Genomic DNA, 25831 nt, shown 5'->3' with positions numbered 1-25831 from the left:
TTAAAGTACATCAAAAATCACACTTTGCTGCGTCATTTAATATTGTGGAGAATATGAAGAAGATGAATGTGTCTATGTCAATGTGGGAGACCTTAGTTATTCTTGGCCAAATGGATTTCCTGCAAAAGGCTCTCTTGGATGAAGCAAATCCTACGAAGGTGATGAATGAACCAGCAAAGGCTATTTTAACAAATGCTAAAGAAAAGGAGGGCAGCGATAAAACTACCAAAGAATCAAGTAAGATAATAAAACCACCTCCTTTCTATCTTTCATTGATAATTGGCGATAAATTAGTCCACAATAGTATGGTCTATAGTGGAGCTACAAGCTCAGTCATGCCCAAAAAGATAGCTGACTAGTTAGGACTAAAATTCCAGCCCATTGAAAGAGGTGTTGTCCAACTTGATGGGATTTCTATGGGTACTATAGGCGTGATTAAAGATGCAAGTATTACCCTTCATGCCTATCCTAATTTTTCCATTCAATAGGATATCTATGTCATAGATTTACCCCTGTACTTTACCATCTGTTTATCTAGGGACTTTATGGCAAAGATTGGTGGTTATTTGTCATCCAATTGGTCCCACATGCTTTTTAGGACTAGATATGGCACAAAAGTAACAATTAAGTCTAAGTTACTTGCAAAAAATCACATAGAGCCTTATGTACCTAGTGTTGTCAATGCAAATCTGCTTGCATTTGACGAGGAAGAGTATCATATAGTGCCTAAAAATTGAACCCAACTAGATAATGTCCCAAATATTCTTCTTGATGAATAAGCGTCAAGTCAAACCTATGAAAACTAGTTCTATCATATGACAAATGCTGACTTAGGGACCTATTTTATACATGAACAAAATGAAATCATTCCCAATCAAGTCAAACCAAAAAATCAATTGGGAAAGTCCCAAAATTAACTATGGAGCATGTTTTTTAATTGTTCGAGGGGTAAACAAGGTGTTGGTGGAGGTGTTATGTTAGTATCACCTTTAAATGAGAAGTACTATGCCGCTTTCAAATTCAACTTTTCTTGTACCAATAATACAGCAAAGTATGAAGGGTTAATTCATGGATCAGAATGGGCAAGAAAATGCGGTATTAAGTGCTTAAAAGTACACGATGATAGTGAATTAGTAGTAAATCAAATTAGATGTCTGAATGCTATTAAAAATGACATTCTTAAGTCTTACTAACATTGTGATTGGGATTTACTTGAAAATTTTGATGCATTTAACATATTGGTTGTTCCTATAAAAGAAAACTAGCATGCTGATAGGCTAGCAGCTGTAGGAGCTCAATATGATATTGTAAAAAGTGTTTCAGCACATACTAATCAGCAGCATATTAGAATTATTACCATGCCTTCAATTCCTAATAATGATATTAATTGGCAAGTGTTTGACAGTGATGAACAAATTCTACAATTTTTGCTTGGAGAGGACGTTTTTGCCAATTCTAACTGGAAAAGATATAAAGATTAGTATGGTGATCAAGTATTACAACTTAAAAACAACAAGCTACCTAAAGGTTTAGTAACGTTGGAAAGTGTTTTCAATTCTGATGATCAGCTAAAACTTGGTGAAGCCAACTTGTTGGTCAAAGAAAACCAATATGCAGATCTAGAAATTGCATCAGGTAAATGCCTTAAATTTGGCAAAGTGAATTCTACCGAAGAAAAAGAGTCTTTTCTTCGTTTGTTCCAAGAATTTAGTGATGTTTTCACTTGGCAATACAGCGATTTGAAAGGATTTAACCTGAAACTTGCATAGCATACAATAAAGCTGAAACCAGTAGCTAAACCAGTTCGGCAAAGGCAAAGGCCAATTAATTCAAAGCTGGAGCCTTTGATGCAAAAGGAATTTCTTAGGTTGATTGAGAAAAAAATTATTTTTCCTATCAAACACACCAGCCGGGTCACTAATATGGTCCCAGTAAGAAAGAAGAATGGAAAATTATGACTATGTGTGGATTTCAGAGACTTAAATAGAGTCTCATTAAAGGATAGACACCCACTTCCATCCATGGAACATATTTTGCAAAGTGTATCAGGGGCTGAATGGTTCTCTTTACTAGATGGTTATTCGGATTATAATCAAATCCTGGTAAAGGAAGAGGATCAATTTAAAATAGCATTTCAACAAAATGGGGAACAATGGCTTACAAAAGAATTCCATTTAGATTGACCAACACTAGAGCTACCTTTCAGAAATCCATGGAAATGGCTTTCAACAATTTTATGTATAAGTTTGTCTTAGTTTATTTGGATGATGTCATTACCTATTCACAGAAAATAGCAGATCATATTGATCACTTAAGACAGATTTTTCAGTGCTTTTGGCATCTCATTAAACCCAAAAAAGAGTATTTTTTATGTGCATGAGGGGAAATTACTTGGGTATGTTGTATCTAAGTCAGGCATCACGGTGGACCCTAAACGAGTTGTAGTAATTTTGGAGCTACCTTTACCACAACACAAAAAAGGCCTTCAAAGTTTCATTGGCCACATTAATTTTGTGTGAAGATTTCTGCCTGACATCACAACTCTTCTCAAGCCATTAACAACCATGCTTAAAAAGAATGTAGTTTTTGCATGGACAAAGGCAGTCGAAGAGAATTTTTAGGCCATTAAAGATGTATTAGTAGCAACACCCATCCTAATCAATCCTAATTTTGGTAAAGATTTCATTCTTTATGCATATGGTGGTTATGATGTGATTTCAACCATGCTGGTATAGAAAAATGTAGAGGAATTAGAATAGCCAATCGCATTCTTCAGCAAAGGACTTGAAGAATACGAACAATGGTATAGTTTTGTCGAAAACATGTCCTTGCAGTTGTAAAAAGCCTTAAGAAATTCAGACACTTATTGACACATAACAAGGTCATTTTGCATGTTACACATCCAAGTGTCAAAGAGTTCCTCCTAAGTAAAGATCTAAATGAGAAGAGAGTTGGCTAGATCACACGCATCATGGAGTATGACGTGGATATCCAGATAACCAAGTTAGTTAGAGGGAAGGGTTTGTGTGAGAAAGTTGCAAATAAAGACATTTGAGAGCTTGAGGAACAAGCAAATACAGTTTTGTTGATTGGTGTTTCTGGAAACAATGATGGAACAACAAGCTGGTTAAAAGATATGGTTCATTTTTTGAAAACTAGTCAATGTCCAACCACCTTGGATCGAGCAAAGAAAAGATATTATTGCTTGCAATTAGTCCCTTTTGTGCTAATTAATGAAATTCTATACCGGAAAGAATGTAATGGAGTCCTTCTTAGATGCATTGATTTAGATCAGGTTACAGGAATATTGCACGAATTCCATGATGGGCATTCAGGAGGACATTTTTCTCCTAGGAAAACAACATATAAGATTCTTTGAGTTGGCTATTATTGGCCTAATTTGTTTAAGGACTGTCATGCACATGTTAGAAAATGTGCTAAATGCACTATGTTTGTGGGAAAAGAGAGGCTACCAACTTTGCCTTTGTAGCCAATTAAGACAGAGCAACCCTTTCTGAAATGGGGTGTTGATTTTATAGGGCCCATTAACCCTCCATCAAGTGCAGGTCACAAGTGGATCATTACAGCCACTAATTATTTCACATGTTGGACTGAGGCACTAGCATTAAAGGATGCAAATGAAACAACAATCCTATTTTTTTATGATGACATTGTGAACAGATTTGGAGTATATCAGATTCCATTATCTCTGATAATGTGCTTGCTTTTGTTGAAATGAAAGTCACTAATTGGGCATTTAAATATGGGATATATATTAGTATGAGCTCTAATTACTACCCACAAGGTAATAGATTAGCAGAGTCTTCCAACAAGAACTTCATAAGAATCATCTAGCACAATTTGTAAGAGAATCAGAGAGATTGGCATTCAAAATTGAAAGAAGCCTTATGGGTTGACAGGATCACCCCAAAGCAAGTTATTGGAAACTCACCTTATAGGCTTGTCTATGGGAAAGAAGCCAGACTGTCAATTGAGATAGAACTACCAGTGCTTGATCTTGCTACACAGCTAGTTTTGTTTGAGGAAGGTGACCCTATTCTAGTATGGTGTGCCCAGCTGACGGAGCTAGAAGAAACCAGGAAAAAAGCCATGGAAACTATGGAATATCAGCAAATGAAAATAAAGAAGAGCTTTGATAGAAGAGCTCAGGCAAGATAATTCCATGTTGGTGATATGGTACTAAAGTGGGATGTTCTTAAGAGCAGGCCAGGCTAGCATAGTAAATTTGATCATATGTGGGTTGGGCCATTTCAGATTGTTGAGTGTAAATAGCATAATGCTTACCAGTTGGCCACCATGGAAGGAGACGTACTATTGATCCCTATGAATGAGATCCACCTCAAACCATGCTTTGAGGTATGATTTCTAGTCCTACCTTGTACATACTAGGTTAGTTTCCCTTGTTTTCAATAAATGTGTTTGCATTTTAGTTTAGTTCTATTTCTGTTCTAGGTTAGCTTCCTATTTTGTTTTGTAGTTTAGTTCAGTCAAGTTGATGGTTTACATTGTTTAGCATTCATATCCACCCATTTCATTCATTCATGCATCAATATGTGTGCTTAAATGCATACACATATCCAGCACACATATACATACACACATACATATCGCTGCAAATAAAATGTATAGCTGCCAGCCATACATATCTGCATACTCATGCATACGCTACATACATGCATTCAATCAAGCCCATACATTCACCCATATGCAAACAAAATGGTCAACTATGATGGTTTTGACTCCTAAAGTTGACACTTGAATTCTGACCTTGCATATCCGTCAATTTAATAAGAGTTTCCAATCTTACTAAACTCACATGCATGCATTCAAAACTGAACTAGCAACTTTAGAAGTCACTTTTTGGTAGGTCTAGGTGCTAGGAATGCATATTCAGACTCTATGCCCAATAAATAAGAACAACTGGTCAAATGTCAACAGGCAAACAAATAATAGAAGTCACCAAAAAATATGACTAAAATTTTGCACATGTGTAAAATTTAAGTATGCATACGAGAAAACTACATAAGTTCCATTCATTTCATATATAAAAAATAGAAACGTCCTTGTATTATTCACTTTCAAATATACAATTGATGTTTTCAAAAAATGAAATGAATTGATATGCTAAAAAGAAAGGATCTCATACAAGCCATGAGTATAGCTATCTAATTTTATTTCATAAAGAAATACACAAACAAAAGATACATATGAATGAAAGAAATATGGTCTGTTGCTTTGACTGGTTATGGATTTCCTTCCATACTCTTCCAGCTCCAAGCTCCACGTTCTCCAATAGCTGCAAAAAAGAGAGAAAATTGATGTTAGATCCTGAAGGATCTAAGCAATGACTGCCTATCTTTACAACTACACATGTTCTATGTTGATGCATTTCATGACAAAAGAAAATAAGCTGAAAGAAGTTATTTGTGAGTGTCATGAGCTCGTGCTCGAACTTCATAGAATAATATGCTGCAGGATTATAGCAAATAAATGATGATTGACATCACAGATTGCAAATGTGTACTTACGACAAGAAGACATGCAAGATAATCAACAAGAAATACTTCAAGCTATGCTCAAAGTTGAGGGGTTTTCATTGCAAATGTAAAACATGTTATGGGAAAATGTTTTCAAAAAACCTTAGGATTTAATGCATTTCTTAAAAGATGAACAACTATAGTGACTTGCAATAATAACAAAGCTAAAACTTAAGTATCAAGAATAGCAATTCTTGTTAAAAGGATCTATTGAATTGAAATGCTAATGGTGAGTTACATGAGTTTTTCAAGAAAGAAACAAAGCAATGCATTTAATACAGCATGAGAATGGAAAATGATGTGCACAATAATACAAATACCAGTAAGTACATCAGACATAATCCAATGATTTAATGGAAATCATTATTGAAAGTATGAAAGTTTCCTACAGCTGATTCGATTAAAAAATTTAGCACTCCTAGCAACTCAATGCGGGAAATGTAACAACTAAATGTTGCCCTAGTACTCAAGTATCATTGCTGATTTAGAAACATCAATAGAAAATCTTGTATAACATCAACATATTCCATGAACCTACATTTTGAATGGAGTGAAGATTGTTACAAAAGTATAATACAAGGTTAAAGAACACAATACATAAAACAACATTCACATATTCTTGGAATGGTTCAAACTATAAAAAAAAATTTAAATAACATTGAAAACCAAACTAGCAGTGGTTCTTTTATGAACAAGTGGGTCTTTGAAAGTGCCAGTGATTATGAGAATGCAGCTAATAAGAGTGGTACTCTTGAAGATTTAATGGGATGAAGCCATAAAGAATCAAACTCGTATGCAATCAAATTCATGATTAAGTATAAGGGTTAAAAGATCTAGCAGATGTGTATGTGCTCAACTTCCAAGAGGTGGTTCTTTTAAATGTTGGTAACATTTTGGTGCAAATGATGTTGAAGGAAGATCGACTTCACAACACATTAAACAAAATTAGAAAAAAACCCATATTCATTGCCTTCCAATTCTTCCAATTGAAAAAAATGGAGAACTCAAGTTCAGTGCAGCCATTCAATAAAATGAAAACAAATACATTGATAGCAGTGCGTGTAGTATCATCATTTCATTACCAATGAAAATGGTTCCAGCAAAGAACCCATGAGCTCAAATAACAAAGGATCAAATGAAGACTCCCATAGACCACAGTCAAAGATAAAAGCATTTGCCTTGTAATGTGTTGTTTGATTCAAGTATAAGGGTGTAGATAATAGTAAGAATATCGCCTCCAAAAGAAAAGTACCTAGCAAAAGATCACATGGTGGCAAATAATAAACCTATCTGGGTTTTCTTGCAAATTCATTCAAAAATGTAATTGGAAAGTCTTCTACAACAGTATACGAGTTAGAAAAAGCACATTTCTAGCAAAGAAGAAGAAGCTAAATGCTATTGTAATCTATAGTAAAACCCATGTTCAGGTTTTGAAGAATAAAATCCAACAAAAATCCATGAGCTCAACTAGCAAGCAAATACTAGTTAATGGTGGTTCCATTTTAAATCTCCAGCAAGTTATAATAAAGACATGTGAATATACAACATGAAGTTGTAAATACTAAAACCCATATGCAACAGTGAACAAGATACATCAAAATAATATAATAAATATCTCATGGCAAACATAGCAACAGGATGGCTTTGGCATTTACAAAGATAAAGAAGCATATTACAAAGGAAAAGCTTCAACAAATGCCCACAAAACTGTATTGAAAATGTTATTTGAACACAAGTTCCAACAACAAATATTTTCAAAAAGCATACCTTCTATGAATGGTTGTCACAGAGTGAGCCTCAAAAACGCATATGGAGGAGAAGGGAAGAAAGCAAAAACCATCAAGTTTTCCAACAGAGTTGGCATTCCAGAAACTCTCGACCCTTCCAGAAGGCTTCGAATATGAAAATGTGGAAATGAGACAAGATTAGGGCTCTTTCAATGTTTTATCTACCCTATGTCATTTTCAATAAAATTTGGAGTCCACGGGCTTAGAGAATAGGGTTTTTTTTTTCTTTTGTCATTTGTTTATAATGGACATGGAGTTTATAAAGTCTTTTGTTTTGGCATTTGATTTTATTTAAAATAGAATATTAAAATGATTGATCATTTTAATATTTTTTTTATTTTAAATGCAAAATAAAAGATATTGTTGTAATTATTTCATTTTACATGAATATAATATTGTAAAAAAAAAAGCATTTAAGTGATACCTTATAAATCATTTAATGTTTTTTTCTATTTTGTCATTTGTTTATAATGGACATGGAGTTTATAAAGTCTTTTGTTTTGGCATTTGATTTTATTTAAAATAGAATATTAAAATGATTGATCATTTTAATATTTTGTTTATTTTAAATGCAAAATAAAAGAGATTGTTGTAATTATTTTCTTTTACATGAATATAATATTGCAAAAAAAAAGCATTTAAATGATACCTTATAAATCATTTAATGTTTTTTTCTATTTGTCATGTAAAAGAATAGAGCCATTATATCCTTATTAATTTAGACAATCAGTTGGGAACATTTAGAGGAAAAATAGGCTTTTTGGGGTTGGATTTTCTTTTACCTAGTCAGGTTGAAGATATTTGTAATTAGTTGAAGAGTTTGGGGATAAATTTTGATGAGGCATAGGCCTTATTATGGGTTAGTAAAGTCTTAGGCATCATGGGACTTTATTTTTAGAAGCTTCTAAACCCTGATTTGGAGGCTTTTATGCTACATTCGACCCAAGGTTGTTTTTTGGGTACTTAATGAGTTTTGTAACTCATTTTTGGAGGAATTCTAATTTTATGATAGAGTTTTGAGACTTCTTTTTTGAGTCCTGAGCTTTGTTGCAGAGGTTGTAATTCATCTTTTTGGAGACATAATATAAGTGACAGTAGTGTGATGATGCTTTTGTGTTCATTGTTAAGCCTTTTTTCTTTCTACAAGTTCTGTGTGCATTTTTTTTTGAATGATTTGATAGATTAACTTGAGAATGTTTATTATTCCTTGTTTTTTCTGTCTCATTCTAGCACCTGTTTGTCGAAAAGTAAGTTTATTTGCAGGTTATGATATGTGTTTAAAGGTGAAACTAATTAAAGTGAGGTGTTAATTTTTCCTCCTTTTGTTGTTTCATTACTAAAACCTTATCATAAATTATTTGTGCAAATCTCTACAGGAAGATGTGCTTTGTTTGCATTTCACATAGCTATATAGCCCTCTCTATCAAGTGTATTTGAGTCTTTGTAATCACTTTTTGTGTATCACCTCCTTTTCTTAATTTAAGTTTTAGGTTTTAGGTTTACTTTCAGCAGTTTTTTACCTTTTTCCCCTGCAAGTTTACATTAGATATTTTAGAGATTTTCACTGAAAGATCCAATAGGAGCCAGCCTAGAACCCAGAGGTTTCATTTCATTAGCAAGTCTCACATAGTGAAATGACTCCCATGTTAAGTAAGGATTACTAAAGTCTTTTAGTTCAACACTGGGTGCAAATCTTGAAACTTAACAATTACCTTTTCATGCATTTCATTCTAACAAGCTCTTTCTCTATAATCGGTGTAATTTTCAAAGAACTTTTTGAATATGTCTTAGTGCTATTATAATTAAAAAATAGAACAACAAGAGCATAAAAAATAGAGAAAATGAAGAACTCTTAGATTTTTCTATTAAGAATAGCATAAGAAATATATATTTTTACCCAAACTATGACCAACTAGTCTCTTATAAAACTGGAAACAAACTCTACGTCTAGCTATGCCTAATTGACAAAAAACTCAACCTTGTTGACAACAAACTAGAACTATGAACAAATCACCAATTCTTTATAGACTCATATTCAAACTAAAATTGTGACTCACTTGTTGATTTATTCCAACACTCCCCCTTAATCAACAAGGGAATTATGATCCAATCCTTACATATCTCTACATTTTACAAACTTTATTTTTCTCAATGGTCAGTGAATACATCAATCGTGTTATCATTTGTGTTGCAATATTGTAGCTTTATTTCTTGAGATTTAACTTTCTCTCTTAGAAAATCATATTGAGTTTCAATGTGCTTTGATCTTGCATTATAAACTAGATTATTGGCTAGCTTGATTGTACTTTGATTTCCACACTTGAGTGGACTAGGCCCCTCTTTCTTTTCTCCCATTTCTTCAAGAATTCTCCTTAGCCAAATTGATTCATGGATAGCACTACACAATGCTTTGCACTCAGCTTCAATAGATGAAAGAGAAATAGTCGGTTTCTTCTTGTTGGTCCAAGTAACAACAATTGATCCTATGTTGAATGCATAATTATTTTTTGATTTACAATCAACGGGATCTCCCACCTAATTAGAATCGCAATACCCTATCATCCAAATGGTTAGTGTATTCAATGCCAAAATATATGGTTCCATGTAGATATGGTATGACTCTTTCTATTTCCTTCCAATAAACTTCAAGAGGATTAGCCATGAATTGGCTAAGTATACTAACAAAATATGGAACAGTGGGTCTTGTAGTGGTCAGGTAGTTCAAACTTCCCACCATCTACATATACAATTTCCCATTGACTTTTGAAGTATTTGAAGTATCACTATCATAGGAGAACTTGAAATTTTGTTCTAATGGAGTACATATTGCTTTACAATATTGCATATTAAACTTTTGGATTAACTTCATTGCATACTTACTTTGAGTAATCAAATTCCTACTATTTTCATTTCAATTCCTAAGAAATAATGCATTTTTCCAAGATCCTTCATTTCAAATGCATTTGATAGAGCTTCCTTGATTATGTTAATCATCTCTATAGAGCTACCTACTATGTTTAAATCATCCACATACAAAGAAATAAATACAACATTCTCATGTCCATCATTCTTTATGTATAAATTTGGATCATTTTTACTCTCAAGATATATCCTTGTTGAAAGAATAATGTATTAATTTTCTCATACCATAATCTTGGAGCTTGTTCAAGGTTGAAGAAGATAAATTTATTCTCTTAAATCACCATTTAAAAAATATTGACTTAACATTTTTTTGATGAAGAACCCAATCAAATTTAGTTTCAAGTGCAATCATTAGTCTAATAGTATTCATTTTAGTTGTCAACATAGGACATCAAGGAGATTCTTGATAAGACCAAACAGACATTCAGAGCTAAGAAGAGGTTGACAACATTGTTGAATGATGTGTTTATATCTATCTAAGATGAGACATAAGTCATATTAAAGAAATTTCTAAAATTGCAAGAACCAAAGAAAGAAGTACTCGTGGTTGATGATGTCACTAGGAATGTATCTACCAAGAAGCAATTGAAGGTATTGATAGTATATTTTACCAAAGGAGATAAGCACAAGGATGTGTATCAATATACCAAGGATGTTCAAAGTGAAGGAAAACATGAAAAGAAAAGTCAAGTTGAGATAGGTATTACAAATAAGGGAAAAGAGAAGGAAATCATAGTACAAATCTTATCTACAATTAAGAAGAGTGTTGATGAATAGGATGATGATGCCATATCAACCATTCTTGAGGGCATATTGATGTTAATACCTTGAGCCCAAATAAGATAATAAAGATTGGTACAACTATATGAGATATAAGGAAAAGAAACAAATCCTAAAGGCACACAAGAAAGATGTTCAAGTAATCAAATGAGATAGATATGTGTTGTTAGATTTAATGCTCAAGGTTAATTTTGATGAGTGTGAAACACAAATTATACAATTGGACAAATTGGTGACTGTTGCAAGTGAAAAAATGAATCGTTTGAAAGATGCTTCCATAAACATAGTTCAAAAGGACTATGAGATCAAAAGGTCTGAGAAATTAGTATAGTCCATTGTATTAGATGAAGTTAGCTTTGACAATGGGTGTGAAATAGGCTAAGGGGGCATTAAAAGAAGGTGATAAATTACTTTCCGCTATAAGTGACTTTTCTAAATTTGATCAAAATATTGAGAATAAAAGAGCATAGACACAAGAAGAATTGAATAAGTTGGTAGCTAATTTTGACTAGGTAAACCACTCAACTAAAAAAATTGGTGTATTAGTAAGCATTGTAAATCACAAGATAAAGACATATAATAATAAGAAAGAAAGGAGTATTACAAAATTTATAGTGTTGTCGAGAAACTTGATTCCAAAGATGGACTTGTTGCAAAAAGGTATAAAGGAAGCAGAGGTAGTACTTGCTTCACTAAAGATGTGTACAATTTATGTATTCAAGAAGTTAGCATATTTATTGAGAGATCACATAATCATAATGGAAAATATAATGAAGAATTGGGAGAGCAATCATTAGGTCCTAATGATCAATTTACCAGATGCATTCAAAGGATATAGGTATATACCAATAATCAGTATCAACATGTTGTCACCTTTTGCATACCTTTGTCATTATCAGGGGGAGTAGATAGTAGTGGTTAGTGAAATTTTTTATAGGATAACCAAAGGGGGGTTATGAATTCATGGATTCATGTATAGGATGTTCCCATTAGCTAAGGGGAAGCCGGATTTTGTTGAGGATCCAAGGTACATTTTTTCTCATGTTTAGACACTTAGCCAATATTTCAATAGGTGTTTCTATCAATGCCAAAGGTGGATATTTTTAGCATCATGATGAAGTTTGGTGAGATCATAATCCATAGATTATCATTAAAGAGTGTTGTCAATTTTGGCAATAATCTTTTCTAGAGTTGATGGGTCAGCCATGCCAATGAGAATGGATCAAAATTATGAAATGTTCATTGTACCAGTGACTAAATAGCCAATCTTAGTATTCATGATGTGCGATAATAAGTTTGATGTTTTAGAGAATGTGGTTGACATGAAAACATAATTAGACTCGTATCAATATATGTTTTGAATAGCATTATCCAATTTGAAGTACAAAAGTAGAGATGATGAGTTGAATCAGTGTTAGCAATTAGAATAGAAAAATTCAAAAATTTAGCTATGTTGAATTGGCAATCTAGTGGATTCAAAGTGAAAGGAGGAATTATTTTCTTGTTGAAATATTTTTGGTTGACATCATGGCACATTAATCAGTGGATTAGTTCTCTCTCATGAAATTTGAATTTCTTTTGGAATTGGTTCATGGTAATACATATTTTCAACACCTTTAAACAAGTATAAATGGAGATGTTAGATTGATTTACAATATAGTTATGATTTTTTGGTGGATTTTGGTTCTTGAAGGTGTTATTATATATGTGCAAAGGTGTTAAGGAAGTAATTTGGAGTAGAGAAATTGAGAAAAAGTGCATTAGATCTATCAAGTAGTATATTTATATTATTAGGTCACATTCACTTGTTGATTCTAATAGAATTGCAAGTTGAATCCCTTAATCAGTTCACTCCTATCAAAGTGAGAAGGATCCTAATAGGTATGAAGGTAAAATCCTCTAACAAGGTGACTCTTGGAAGGAATTTTCAAATCCCTTAATCAAGTATATCCTAACTTATCTTTGTAATAGATTTTAACCAAGCTATAGATACTCTTAACTGGCTATGCCCCTAACATGGTGAACTTAATACTCCCAATAGGGAAAAATTATTATTGCAATAGTGAGGTCTATGGGTACCAGATCCTGCCATGGTTCTCCCTATGACCAAGAGTTTCTACTTTAAAATCTTGGTGTTTTCTTGTCTCATATGTGGATGCTTTATTTACTTTACTATTATGAATTAGTTTTCATTGCATGTTGGATATTGTGGAAGCTATTTGTTTGTGGATTTAGACCTTTGAGATTACACCGATTCACCCCCAAGCACCTTATAGCATTAACATAAGCTTTCATTATCACTTTTATAATCAACTTTGAACTTGTAGTTCTACACTATTCTTAGCTACCTAAAGTTTCAATCAATCTAGTTTATGTCCGAATTAACCTTAATAGAGGCATGATTGCACCCAAAAAATAGGATTAGAAATCCAAACTTTGAATCTCAAAATCTTGGATAATGTGTTACTCAAAAATAAATTTTCATCGTGACAAAGAAACATTTTTGGTAATCTAGGTTAAGTATCCAACTGAAAGATGAATTTTAGCATGAAAAATTAATTATGTAGGAATCAATTAGCTTATATTATTCATAAAAAATTGATTAATGGGTCACCTATTAAATTACAAGAAAGTAGTATTATTAATGTATCCTTCGAACAAAATGTTTTCAAGTCATTTTCACAATTTTAAGAGGACCACAAATCCTTGGCAAAGAAGGAAAAAGTGAGTTTGAACGATATCAAAACCCATTTTCTAAGTCAAATCCACTCATTAGGAATCTAGCAAAAGTCAAAAGTTAGCTTGCAACTTCCACCTAATAAGCTCTGAAAATGTCAAACATGCAAGATGCTTCCTCTAAAGTAACTCCATGTAGAAACTGCAATTATGATCATAGTTATGAAAACTACATAAATTACATGTTCAACTTGTTTATCTAGTCTACCACCTTGAGAATCCTTTTGGAAATTATTATTCTGGATTTCCATAAGGAGTTCAACTAACTTTTCTTAAAGAATGAAATTAAATTTTGAGAGGAAGAATTGAATTCAAAATTAAAGAGTAGATACATGTTCTCACTTCAAAATAATATAACTTGTCAAAACCATATTAAATCAAAAAATAATTCATGATATTACTTACCCACATTTATAGAATGGTCTTGCATTAAAGCTCTAGATCCTTAAGGAAGAAAGTCCAAAAGGTGAGCAAATATGACTCAAAGTATTGACGAAATTCTTTTCTTGTAGAATACAAACTTAAAACATTGAACAATTTAATAAGAAAATTATCAAAATTTAGTTTAATAAATAATAAGCTTGTAGATTGTCAAAATGATTAAAATAAAAAAGATTGTTTATTTTATCGCATTTCATTATTCTTAGTCAAATTTTTACATGAATAATATAAATATGTTTAACCACTCTTATCATCATTTTTAAAGTAATGAAATAAATATAAAATATTTAGAATTCAAATTAATTGCAAGATAAGAGGGCTAAATAAATCTTGTTGTATATTTGACCCAAAAATATTGACATTTCCTCAAAGCTCAAGAAGAGCACTTGGGATTTAAATTAGTCTTTGTTTTTCTATCTTCAAGTCCCATAACAAATTCACATATAATATTGTCTTATTTTGTAGAGCAACATGTGTAATAGTCTTATATTGCATTATTATTTTGGAATTTACATCACTCACCATAATTTCCTTTTGTAATCTTGAAACTTGAAACTTGGACTTTAGCCAAAAACAATGTATTATTATTAGAATACAATAATGTTGTATGAATGTTTGAGGGGTTTGTATGTTAAGGTGTAGCACGATGTAACATTCTTTTTTCACCTTCATCAAGTTTCACAAAGATTTTAAATAAGACTAGATTGACTCCCTTTCAAGTTGTGTAGGTTATGAATTATAAATAGATACAAACAATATAGAATTTTCATCATCAGTAATAGTTGTGTATGTGATACTAATGCATGTTTTTTATTCCTACACAATTATTATTTTATCTTATTTAAAGAATTTATATTATGTTAGTTTAGTTTTAATTGAATTTTTAATAAAAATAATTATTGAAATTTAAAATAAAACTAAATTTAAAAGTTAGTGTTTTATTACATATATACATATTTAATGTTAGTGTAGTTTTTTAATATTTCCTAGTGGGTTATTTATTTTTTCCTTTATTGCTAGTTTGTTTTCCTAGACTTTTAATAATCTTGCTTAGGTTAATAAAGCATGTATTATTTAGAAAGTGGTTGCGAGGTGTCACCTTCCTACATGTGAGCATCCATTAGCTATCTTAGGAAGATACTTTGCTATCTTTAGTCTAATAGATGGTTGCTCCTCATTGGCCAGTGTTGCCACCTCCTCCCTCTTCCTAGTCTATATAAGCATGCTACCTGGCTTGTATTTGGGATCGATTTCATTTGCATCCTCTTAATGTTATTTTGCTTCCAGCATTTGCATTACTCTTTTGGAGACTAACTCTATGCTGCTATTTTGATTTTATTAGTTGCATTCATATTTTAGATATCTATTCTTTGCACTAGTTTTCTGGGTTATCAATCTTTTCAGATTTTAACATGGTATCAAAGCTTTTCTATGTGCAAGAGTATATTTTAGTTTCCTTATTTGAGAGATTCGGGGGGGGAGGGGGCTAATAAATTTTATTGTAGTTTTTTAAAAACGAAGTATGCTCTTCTCTTGCATCTTTCGATGATCTTGAGAATTAGAAAAGTTTTGACAAAAACGTTTTTTTCTTCTAGGGTTTCAATCTCAAATCTGACAACCAACATGAATATTTGGAGTTTTCAATCAGTATTGCAGGTTCTAGCATGCCATTGATGGACTTAAGAAGCTGATCCAGTATTTGCATGTCATATTTTGGTTGCTGGGGTCGTTTCTTGATTTTTGGAGCCATTTTTTACTGCTAAAGGCGTCTGATTTACACTATAGCAACATTTTTTGTACATTAGCAAGAAAATCGCTTTTTGGGTTTTGTTTACAACACCAAAAAACTATCTGGGTATCTTTTAGTTTTTGCATACAATCTATATATTTTTCCGAATCGAGCACGGAAAGCTATAGCCATACCCCTCTCCATTGGCAATCGCAGATTTGAACGCAGTTTTTAAATGTCTCATTCTTGCTCATACAGACTCCAATTTTGATAATTCTTGTTATGATATTGGCTTTTTTTTTTGTGCTCTATCCACTAGTGGAGTTGTTTTTTAATTTTTATGCATGAATTCTTCAAAAATTGCAGATTCTCAGCCGTGACTGTACACAGTTCTCATTTTGGAAACTTCAGAGGATCATAACTTTCTCATACGACCCTGTATCAAGGCGATTCTTTTTTTGAAAGTGCATGATTTTTTGAGTAGATTGTAGTGGTACTATTTGTTTCTTTGATTATTGTGCCCGAGTTTCACTTTCAGCATATGCTCTTCATGAGGGTTTGTAATGCATTGAAATCAAGACCACTAAGTATTTCTTTCTAGTGGTAGTTGTAAACACACTAAAATAAAGTGCTAAATCATATTTCTTTGGGGGGGTTCTTTGATTGAGTAAAAAGGGGGGGCATTGTCGTGGTTGGATTCTCTTTTTTTGACATTTCTTCTCTGCATTTCTTCATCATGGATCAAACAAATATGCCCGTCCTAAATCCATACAATTACTTTGAGTGGAAATCACGCATGACAATTCACTTAAAGAAAGCTAGATTAAATAGGATAACTTTGGGACTTGAAACTAAACTTGCTAAAGATGAAGACAAGCCTAAGTGGTTTAACAAATGTGATAAGGCATATGGAACAATGTGTTTGTCTATTTCTCCTGATCTGCTATTTGACATTGAATCTTTGAATACACCAAATGAAATATGGTTAAAGCTAGAAATACTATTTGGTACACAAGATTCAATGAGGGGTCATATGTTGGAAAATGAACTAATTAGTTTAAGTCTAGGCAATTTCAACACAATCCAAGATTTCTTCACTAAATTGAAGTCACTAAGGTTGCAGTTAAAACAATGTGGAATTGGAAAGAAAGATAAACAACTAATTCTTAGTATTCTCTTTAAGCTAAGTTCAGAATATTCTGTGTTTTTCTTCACCTTCTATGCTACTAAGGGTGCACTTGGTACTCAATTCACCATGCCATCTTTAGATGATTTTGCTGTCAATCTCACTCAAGAATAGGACAAGCTAATCCAGATGGGCACTCTTAAGTCCTCTAAGTCAGATGCCTTAGCTACCAACCAAGGCACAAAAAAACAAAAAGGACAAAGTAGTAACAACAATAGTAAGGATGAGAAACAAACTAATAGTAAGGAAACAAAGGATCAGATGCTGGTTGCTTCAAAAAAACTATTGATACCCCATCTTCCAACGGCGATAAGCCTAAGAAAGAAAATGTCAAATGTACCTATTGTAAAAGACCTGGTCATGATGAACATAAATGTTTGAAGAAACAAATTGATCACTTGACATACATTCTTGAGAAGAATAATATTAGTGTTCTTGAGCCTATCAAACAAAGTTCTAATGAAGGGTCTAACAAGAAAAAAGAAAATAGTAAGGGGAAAGGAAAGGGCAAGACCCTTGTTGTAGTTGCTTCCTCACCATCCACTTGGGCTCTTGATTCGGGTGCTTCACACCACATGGCTTCATCTAAGGAAGAACTTGCATCCTTGGAGCCGTGTACTATGCCTTCTATTTTGATGGGTGATGACACTCCTGTTGAGGTGTGTGGGAGAGGGTCTGTTGATGTGGGGGATGGCACATTCCATGATGTTCTTTGTGTACCTTCATTGTCAACTAATCTCCTATTGGTATACCAGATCACTCACATAGGTTCAGGCAAGCGGGTTGAGTTCACTCCTGATTTAGTGGAGATATGTGAGTTGCATAGTGATTCTATAGTTGTAGTTGGAAGAGTAGATCATCAGTCACAACTCTATCTATTTTCTCACTTTGTTCTTGATCCTCCTTCATCTGTTTTGCTCACTCACTCTAATGATGTGAGTAAATTATGGCATGAGCGGTTTGGCCATCTTAACTTTCGTTATTTGCATCAGCTCAATCAGTAGAGCATGGTCATAGGGTTGCCTTCAGTTCAGTTATCAAGTGGTGTTTGCCAAGGTTGCATTCTTAGTAAGCATCCTAAGGAAAAGTTTGAGAAAAGTAAGGCATGGAGAGCTTCACAGAGCTAGAGTTAGTTCATAGTGATTTGGCTGGTCCATTTTAGCATCCTTCTTTTAGCAAGGCTAGATATGTCCTCACATTCATTGATGACTTTTCTCGATATACTTGGGTGTACTTTCTCAAATAGAAGTCAAAGGTATTTGATCATTTTCAAGACTTCAAAACTTTTGTAGAGAAGCAATTTGGGAAAGCCATCAAAGTTTTGCACACAGACAATGGTGGTGAGTATGTCAACCATCAGTTTGAAACATTTTGCACTTCAAAGGGGATTGATTTACAACATTTAGTTCCATACAATCCTCAGCAGAACGATGTTACAGAATGAAAGAATAGATCTTTGAAGGAAATGGTAAACTGTATGATTCACTCTAGATCTCTTGCACCACAATATTGGGTAGAAGCCATTAACTATGCTTGTTATATCCAAAATCATGTTCCTCACTGAGTATCAAAGGGAGTTACTCCTTTTGAAGCTCGGAATGGTCGAAAACCATCAGTTAAGCACTTTTGAGTTTTTGGCTCTCCTGCATGGGCCCACATTCCTACAGAGAAACGAAAGGCCTTGGATCCGCAGAGCAAACCTTGCATATTTGTAGGTTATCCTGATGATGTGAAGGGTTATCGGTTGCTCCACCCTACTACACATGAGTTGTTCATTGAGAGGAGTGTTCAGTTTGAGGAGGGACCTTCAAGCTCCCTTTTTGTCACTCTCCCTTTTTATCACTTCTCCAACTCCTTCTACTTTGACATTGGAGTCACTTGGAATACATGACAGCTCTTCTGATGGGTCAAATTCACCTAAACAGTCTTCCACCTCCACGTCTGATGCAGAGAGTGATATAGAGGACTCACTTCCTTCCTCTCCTAGTCATCATTCACAGGTTGATGATTCTCCTCCAAATTCTCCATCTTCTAGTCCACTTTGGGCTAGACAGACCTTGCAGTCTGCAGGTGATTGGGTTGGGGATCCATTAGACACTAGGTGGACTCGTTCTTAATTTCAGGATGCTCCACATGTCTTCATTGCTATTGCCTCTGATCCATAGTCCTTTCATGAGGCTTTTGGTATTCTTGAATGGGATATAGCTATGCAAGAAGAGTATAGTTCCTTGATGAGGAACCACACTTGGGATCTTGTCCCTCTTCCTAAGGGAAGAAAACTTGTTCGATGTAAGTGGATCTATCGAACAAAATTTGCAGCAGATGGGTCAGTTGACAAACACAAGGCTCACTTTGTCGCTAAAGGATTCTCCCAGGTTCCTGGGATTGACTACTCTGAGACTTTTGCGCTAGTTGCCCGAATGAATTCCATTTGACTTGTTCTTGCCAATGCTGCAACTAATCGTTGGGAAGTACATCAAATGGATGTGAAGAGTTCTTTTCTTCACGGTGACCTTCATGAGGAGATCTACATGGAGCAACCACAGGGTTTCCTTCAGGATTCTTCACTTGTGTGTCATCTTCGAAAGTCTTTCTATGGCCTCAAACAGGCTCCTCAGGCGTGGTATGCCAAGATGGACTCCATTCTTCTATCAGTTGGGTTCACCCAATGCCATTCTGATCCTAATGTCTACATTCTGCAACAAGGTGATTCACTCCTATTTTTGGTTTTGTATGTTGATGACTTGTTGATTACAGGAAGTTCTTCACCCACCATTAATGCTGTCAAAGTTTCCCTTCAAGATAGTTTCTTGATGACTAACTTGGGCTTATTGCATTACTTTCTTGGGATTGAGATCTTTTAGTCTTCTTTTGGGATCACCAGCACACAGTCCAAGTATGCCCTAGATTTACTCTTGAGGTTTCATATGGTTGACTTTAAGCATGTTCCAACTCCCTTCCTTTCTAGAGTCAAACTTGAGGCTCAGTGTTCTTCTCCACTTGTTGATGGCACCTTGTATCTGATGCAGAGCCTCACCTTGGAAAACTCAGGAGGAAAATAGTCACTTAACTGAGTTGCTTCAAGGGGCACATACACCCTCCAGGATCAAACTAAAACCAAACTTGACTGTTAACAAACTGATTTTTCAATACTCAGTGAAAACCGACATGCGACATGAACTTTCCTAAGCTCCTGTCGCAACATTTTTCTGCACCAAACTTAATGAAATTCAACCCAAATCTTTTGCAATGTATTTGTAATACATATTCGGGAAAATAAAACCTAAAATCAACCCAAACACAGACTAACCGGCAAATAAAATTTACTAATCTTTAAACCTACACCATCTTTTCATGCGTGGATTTTTAAACTTGACCTTAATATAAATTGACCGCTGATATTGAAATTTTCAAACCCTTACAAACTCTGAAATTCCACATATATAAGAAACTTTTCCCTTTATCACATATAAACTCTGTAATCTTCCACATACTGATGAATATATGAAATATTCAACCGATTCACAGATGTAATCCCATGCGGCTGCATGTACCCATAACCAAGATAACAAAAAAGAAGAAAAAGGAAATAAACACTATGTACATACTCTTTTGCGATCTTAGAACCGATCGCAGAGAGTTTAACAAATTTCCATCAGCAAAAAAAAATGACTCTCAAAATAGTTTATACTGCACTTGCAATACAATCCGAAAAACTCTAAACTTTGAAGGAATACAGAGAATCAATCTACATATGATTTGAAAAATTAGAACATTCGTGTGTTTTCAGAATGTCAATTTCCAAAAGATGGTATGAAAGGAAAAATCACACTTCTAGCTGCAAACACAGAAAATCAACACTAAACAAAAAAAAAACTTTCTATTCTCTTTGTATTCAATCCTCCTCTTAAATCAAAAAATTGGCTTTTTCTCTCTATCCCGTTGGAATATGAAAAACATCTCCTTCTCAAGAACATTTCTTGAAATCATGAGAATCTAAGAAATCAGAAAAAACTGTCACCAACTTTCTGCCACAGTCCAAAATTTGATTGGATTAATTATTGAACACCAAAATTATGACTTAAAGAAAACTACATAACTTAAAAATCAACACATATGTTGTCCTAGGTGGCTATAACTAGAAGGCTCATCGAATTACCATTCTAGTTATGCCACCGCACATAGGACTTAATTGAAATCATTAAAATTTAAAACATAACATTAACTTATTGTCACACTTTCAACAATGTTACTTCCTATAGCATTTTTCTGATCTGCCAGTGCAGCAGTATCGCCAACTTGTTGGGAGTCTCATTTATTTGACTCATACAAGACCTGACATCTCATATGCTGTAAGCATGGTCTCTCGATTCATGCAGGAGCCTTATGAGCTACACTAGAAAGCAGCCAAGCGGATCCTTCACTACATTCAGGGGTCTCACAGTTACGGGATTCACTATGTAGCAGGTATTGAGCTTGATTTGGTGGGCTACACAGATTTAGATTGGGCAAGTCATTCTCAGGATCGCAAGTCTACTTTAGGTTATAGCTTCTCACTTGGTTCCGATCATGTTTGTTGCTCGAGCAAGAAGCAGTCTGCTATTACTCTATCCTCTACTGAGGCTGAGTATCGGGTGGCTATGAATGCCGCCACTGAGGCCAATCGGCTTCAACATCTTCTCACTAAGTTTGGTATCCAGATCAAACGGCCATCACTCATATTTTGTGACAACCAGAGTGCCATTCAAATCTCACAGAATCTGGTCCATCATCAACGGACCAAACACATTGAGATCCACATGCACTACATTCGGGAGCTCATCCATGGTCATGTCATCGACCTTTGCTATTGTCCGACATCCGAGTAGGTTGCTGATATCTTCACCAAACCCTTCACTGAGAGCAAGTTCCTTCATTTGTGAGCTTTGTTGGGGGTGTGGGATGCTTCGTCTTTTTGGGGGGCCTCGTTCTCTCACTTGAAGCCCTGATTATTTTTGGGGGTCTCTTCTCTCTTTTTTGGGGGAATTTTTGTACATGGGTACCTCATCAGGCCTAACTTGTCGGGACCCATTTCTCCATCCACCTAAGCTTCACTTATGGGGGGGTGTTAGTGTAGTTTTTTTTATTTCCTAGTGGGTTATTTATTTTTCCCTTTATTGTTAGTTTGTTTTCCTACACTTTTAATAATCTTGCTTAGGTTAATAAAGCATGTCTTATTTAGAAAGTGGTTGCGAGGTGTCACCTTCCTACATGTGAGCATCCATTAGCTATCTTAGGAAGATACTTTGCTATCTTTAGTCTGATAGATGGTTGCTCCTCATTGGTCGGTGTTGCCACCTCCTCCCTCTTCCTAGTCTATATAAGCATGCTACCTGGCTTGTATTTGGGATCGATTTCATTTCCATCCTCTTAATGCTATTTTGCTTCTAGCATTTGCATTACTCTCTTGGAGACTAACTCTATGCTGCTATTTTGATTTTATCAGTTGCATTCATAGTTTAGATATCTATTCTTTGCACTAGTTTTTTGAGTTATCAATCTTTTTAGATTTTAACATTTAAAAGTACTATTGCATGAATGATAATATCCATCACAATCAAGTATTCAGTACTTAAGTAAGAAATATAAATATAAATTTAAAATATACAAATAAAAGAAATTTAAAAATGAAAAATATATTATTATATATAAAGATATGTTTAATCTTGATTTGTTAATCAGTAAAAATTCAAATCCTAAAAAGTGTGATTCAAAAAAAAGAAGAGTAATATCATATCCCAAACAAATACATCAGTATTCCTTAATATTTAGCTCCAAATTGAAAAAAAAAATATAGACTTGTATTGGGTGAACTAATAAAGATATAAAATCTCTATACAAAAGAATATAGTATATATCAAAAATCAAAATTAATTATTATATCACCATTCATAGCATACTATAACATTGTTTTTATAGCTCATGATTCATTCTTTTTTCTTTTTAACATCCAAATCTTCCTTGGATGGAGGTACTCACAGCCTTTGTTAATGTAATGTATATAATTTATTAATAAATCATAAGAGTGAATGTGAAATGATAGAGCAATGCAAAACAGCATCCTTCAAACAGTAGTTGTTTCCTCAAAGAAAAGAACAAAAATTAATGACTTTTAAATGCCACATTTGGACTCTTCAAGAGCTTGAAAAGGGTAAAGATCTTGCTCTTTTAACTCCTACGGAATTCTTCAATACACCCATCACATTAATTCTTACAAGGCATTTCTGAGCGTTTTACAACTGCAGTATTATCATGTTTTTTTCTATAAACAGTTGAATAATCATTTGACATTAATATGCTCCAAAGATTTTAACAGGCCGCCTGCCTGAAGACCCTTGAAATACAAAGAGCACAGATAACTCAAATTTGTCATCACATGATTGACTTACAAAAATTTCATTTCCCCACTTAGACTAAATCTAACTTGGGTACTTTAGGAGTAACTTCAACAGTCAAAATTCAATGCCAATTACCAAATAAAATTCAGGATAGAATGAATTTAGCTCTAATACAATAGAAGAGACAACAAACATTTTTTCATAAGATCACAAATTCATAAAACCCTAACAAGTAGAATCCTTGGTAGTGTTAGAAAGAGATAATTTGGCCCCTGGATCTCTGTAAGTACAAGTGCTGTCATACAAAATAGAGTTATTAGCATTCTGAACATTACTATTCACAAAAGCATTCAGTTGGGCTTCCTTAGAATGAAGAGTTTCTCTGCAATGTTCTTCCCCATCATTATTAGACTTCAAATTCATGGTAGCTCCTCTATTTTCTCCCACCAATGTAATCACCTTGGCAGCCATTTCTTCATCCCCCTCACTCACAGAACTCCTCTGCAGAGCATATAATTCAGCCAATCTTCTACTCAGATTTCTAATATCACTTCTAAAGCCTTTCTGACTGCTTCTCTCCCCAGGAGCTTTATTTTTTAGAAGCATCATTCTTCTATCATTGTTTGAATTCATGGTTGATTGATGATTTTCAATGAACAAACAGAGAGAAACATTTGTGGGCTGTAATATGATGTTTCTTTTGTACATAACAGGACGGAAATGCTTTTCCTTGTAGTGCTCAGATTTGGATCATTTGTAAGAGAAGCAAAGTATCAATCAATGTGAGTTGTAAAGTCGATTTGATGAAGAGATTCTTGTGGCTTTTGCTTTTCTTCAAAGAGGAAAGAAAAGCTTGGGTGGGCTGTGAAAGCCACATGGTAGATCCTTTATTCAGATTGTGTTTAAAGTAAAGTATACATCAACTACATTTTTATGACCTTGAGAAATTCATCTTAAAAGAATAACGTTGAAAGGAGGAAGAGCAACACGTATCTTGGTACCAGGCATCACTTATTCAGGTATAACAAGAAGAAATTTTGAAAGAAATAAGTTTGTGATGTATTATTTTTTAATTACATTCTAAAATGTATTTAATTGCAAGATGTAGAAGTGTGTGTGTATGGATATACATGACGAGTTTACAATATGTAGGAGAAATTAAAATTTCTTGAAAACATTAAAATTGTCAAATATACTAAAAAAAAATTTAAACAATCTAAAATATTTATAATAGATATGGACTTATAATAATTTAAGGCAAAATAATCATGTTAGAAAGAAATTGAGTTTAAAGTTTTATTACAAGATAATTTTAATTAAAAAATGAATAATATTTAATTAAGTGTAATGTTCCATCAAGGAACCTTCAAAACATGTGTTTGTGGATTTCATGATCATGCATAAGTAAAAGTCTTCAAAAACTTCTTGTTAGGATTGATAAATTTAATCATCTCTTAATAGTCGGGTGCAGTCATTTTTCAAGAGAAAGAACTTGCCAATTTAGAAATTGACCTTTAGGCCAATCAAAATAGGTTAAGCAAAGGTGTGCGTAATTATGTTGTGTTCTCTTTAGTTCTCAATTTTTGTAACATTCTCAGTATTCCTTCGAGCTATTTTGTTCTCCTCGGAACCCCACATGGTACTTATTAGCTAAGCCATTTGCATTGTGGATGGGCAAGGTTATGAGATATTAGATGGGAAACCCTTCCCTGTGTTTTGACAATAGTAATCTCACAAGGATTAGATTTTACACATGGACAAGCAAGGAAGTGAAGGCACAATGAATGAAAAATCGGGTTAAGCCTCGTCCTCCCGCAAAATTTATCCAAAGGAGGCTAGAAGTCTCATGGGCATATGGGGTACCTTTATTGTTGGACGTCATTGTTGACATGTGCTCTCACCCATTATGTGTATGGAGGATCTTGATCATTTATTAGACTGCTTCTCAACATGGGCCTTGAAAATCTTGAGATTCTCAAAAACTTCATACTTGAATTTCAAACAACACATCCATGTATATCATATGCAATCATCAATAAATGTTAACAAATATTTGGCTTTCCTTATGAAAGGTTTTGAAAATGGACCCATGAGATCATTGTGAACAAGTTCTAGAGAAGAGGCTCTCCATCCATTCCCTTTCTCTTGAGGATGCTTTCCTAGAGTCCTACTCCATCAAAAAATTCTATGAAAAACAATCATTTTACCATCCCCTCTCTGCTAAGTTGGTGCATGTATCTAAAATTTAAATGACTATGCTTTTTATGCCAAATTCTACTTTCATCATTTGCATATGTTAGTAGCAAAATAGGATC

At 33.8% G+C, this 25831-nt stretch overlaps 1 pseudogene; it reads right to left on the bottom strand.

The window, feature by feature from the left end:
- The window catches only part of LOC149560261 (T-complex protein 1 subunit delta pseudogene), a 32157-nt pseudogene extending 8008 nt beyond the window's left edge, over positions 1–24149 (bottom strand).
- Between the last annotated feature and the right edge of the window lie 1682 nt (positions 24150–25831).

The sequence above is a fragment of the Cupressus sempervirens genome, chromosome 4 (assembly GCF_028749045.1).
Source record: "Cupressus sempervirens isolate cs-2001-9-10 chromosome 4, ASM2874904v1, whole genome shotgun sequence".
In the NCBI taxonomy this organism is placed as follows: domain Eukaryota; kingdom Viridiplantae; phylum Streptophyta; class Pinopsida; order Cupressales; family Cupressaceae; genus Cupressus; species Cupressus sempervirens.
Note: the sequence above shows the minus strand (reverse complement) of the source record. Positions and strands in the feature narration are given on the sequence as shown.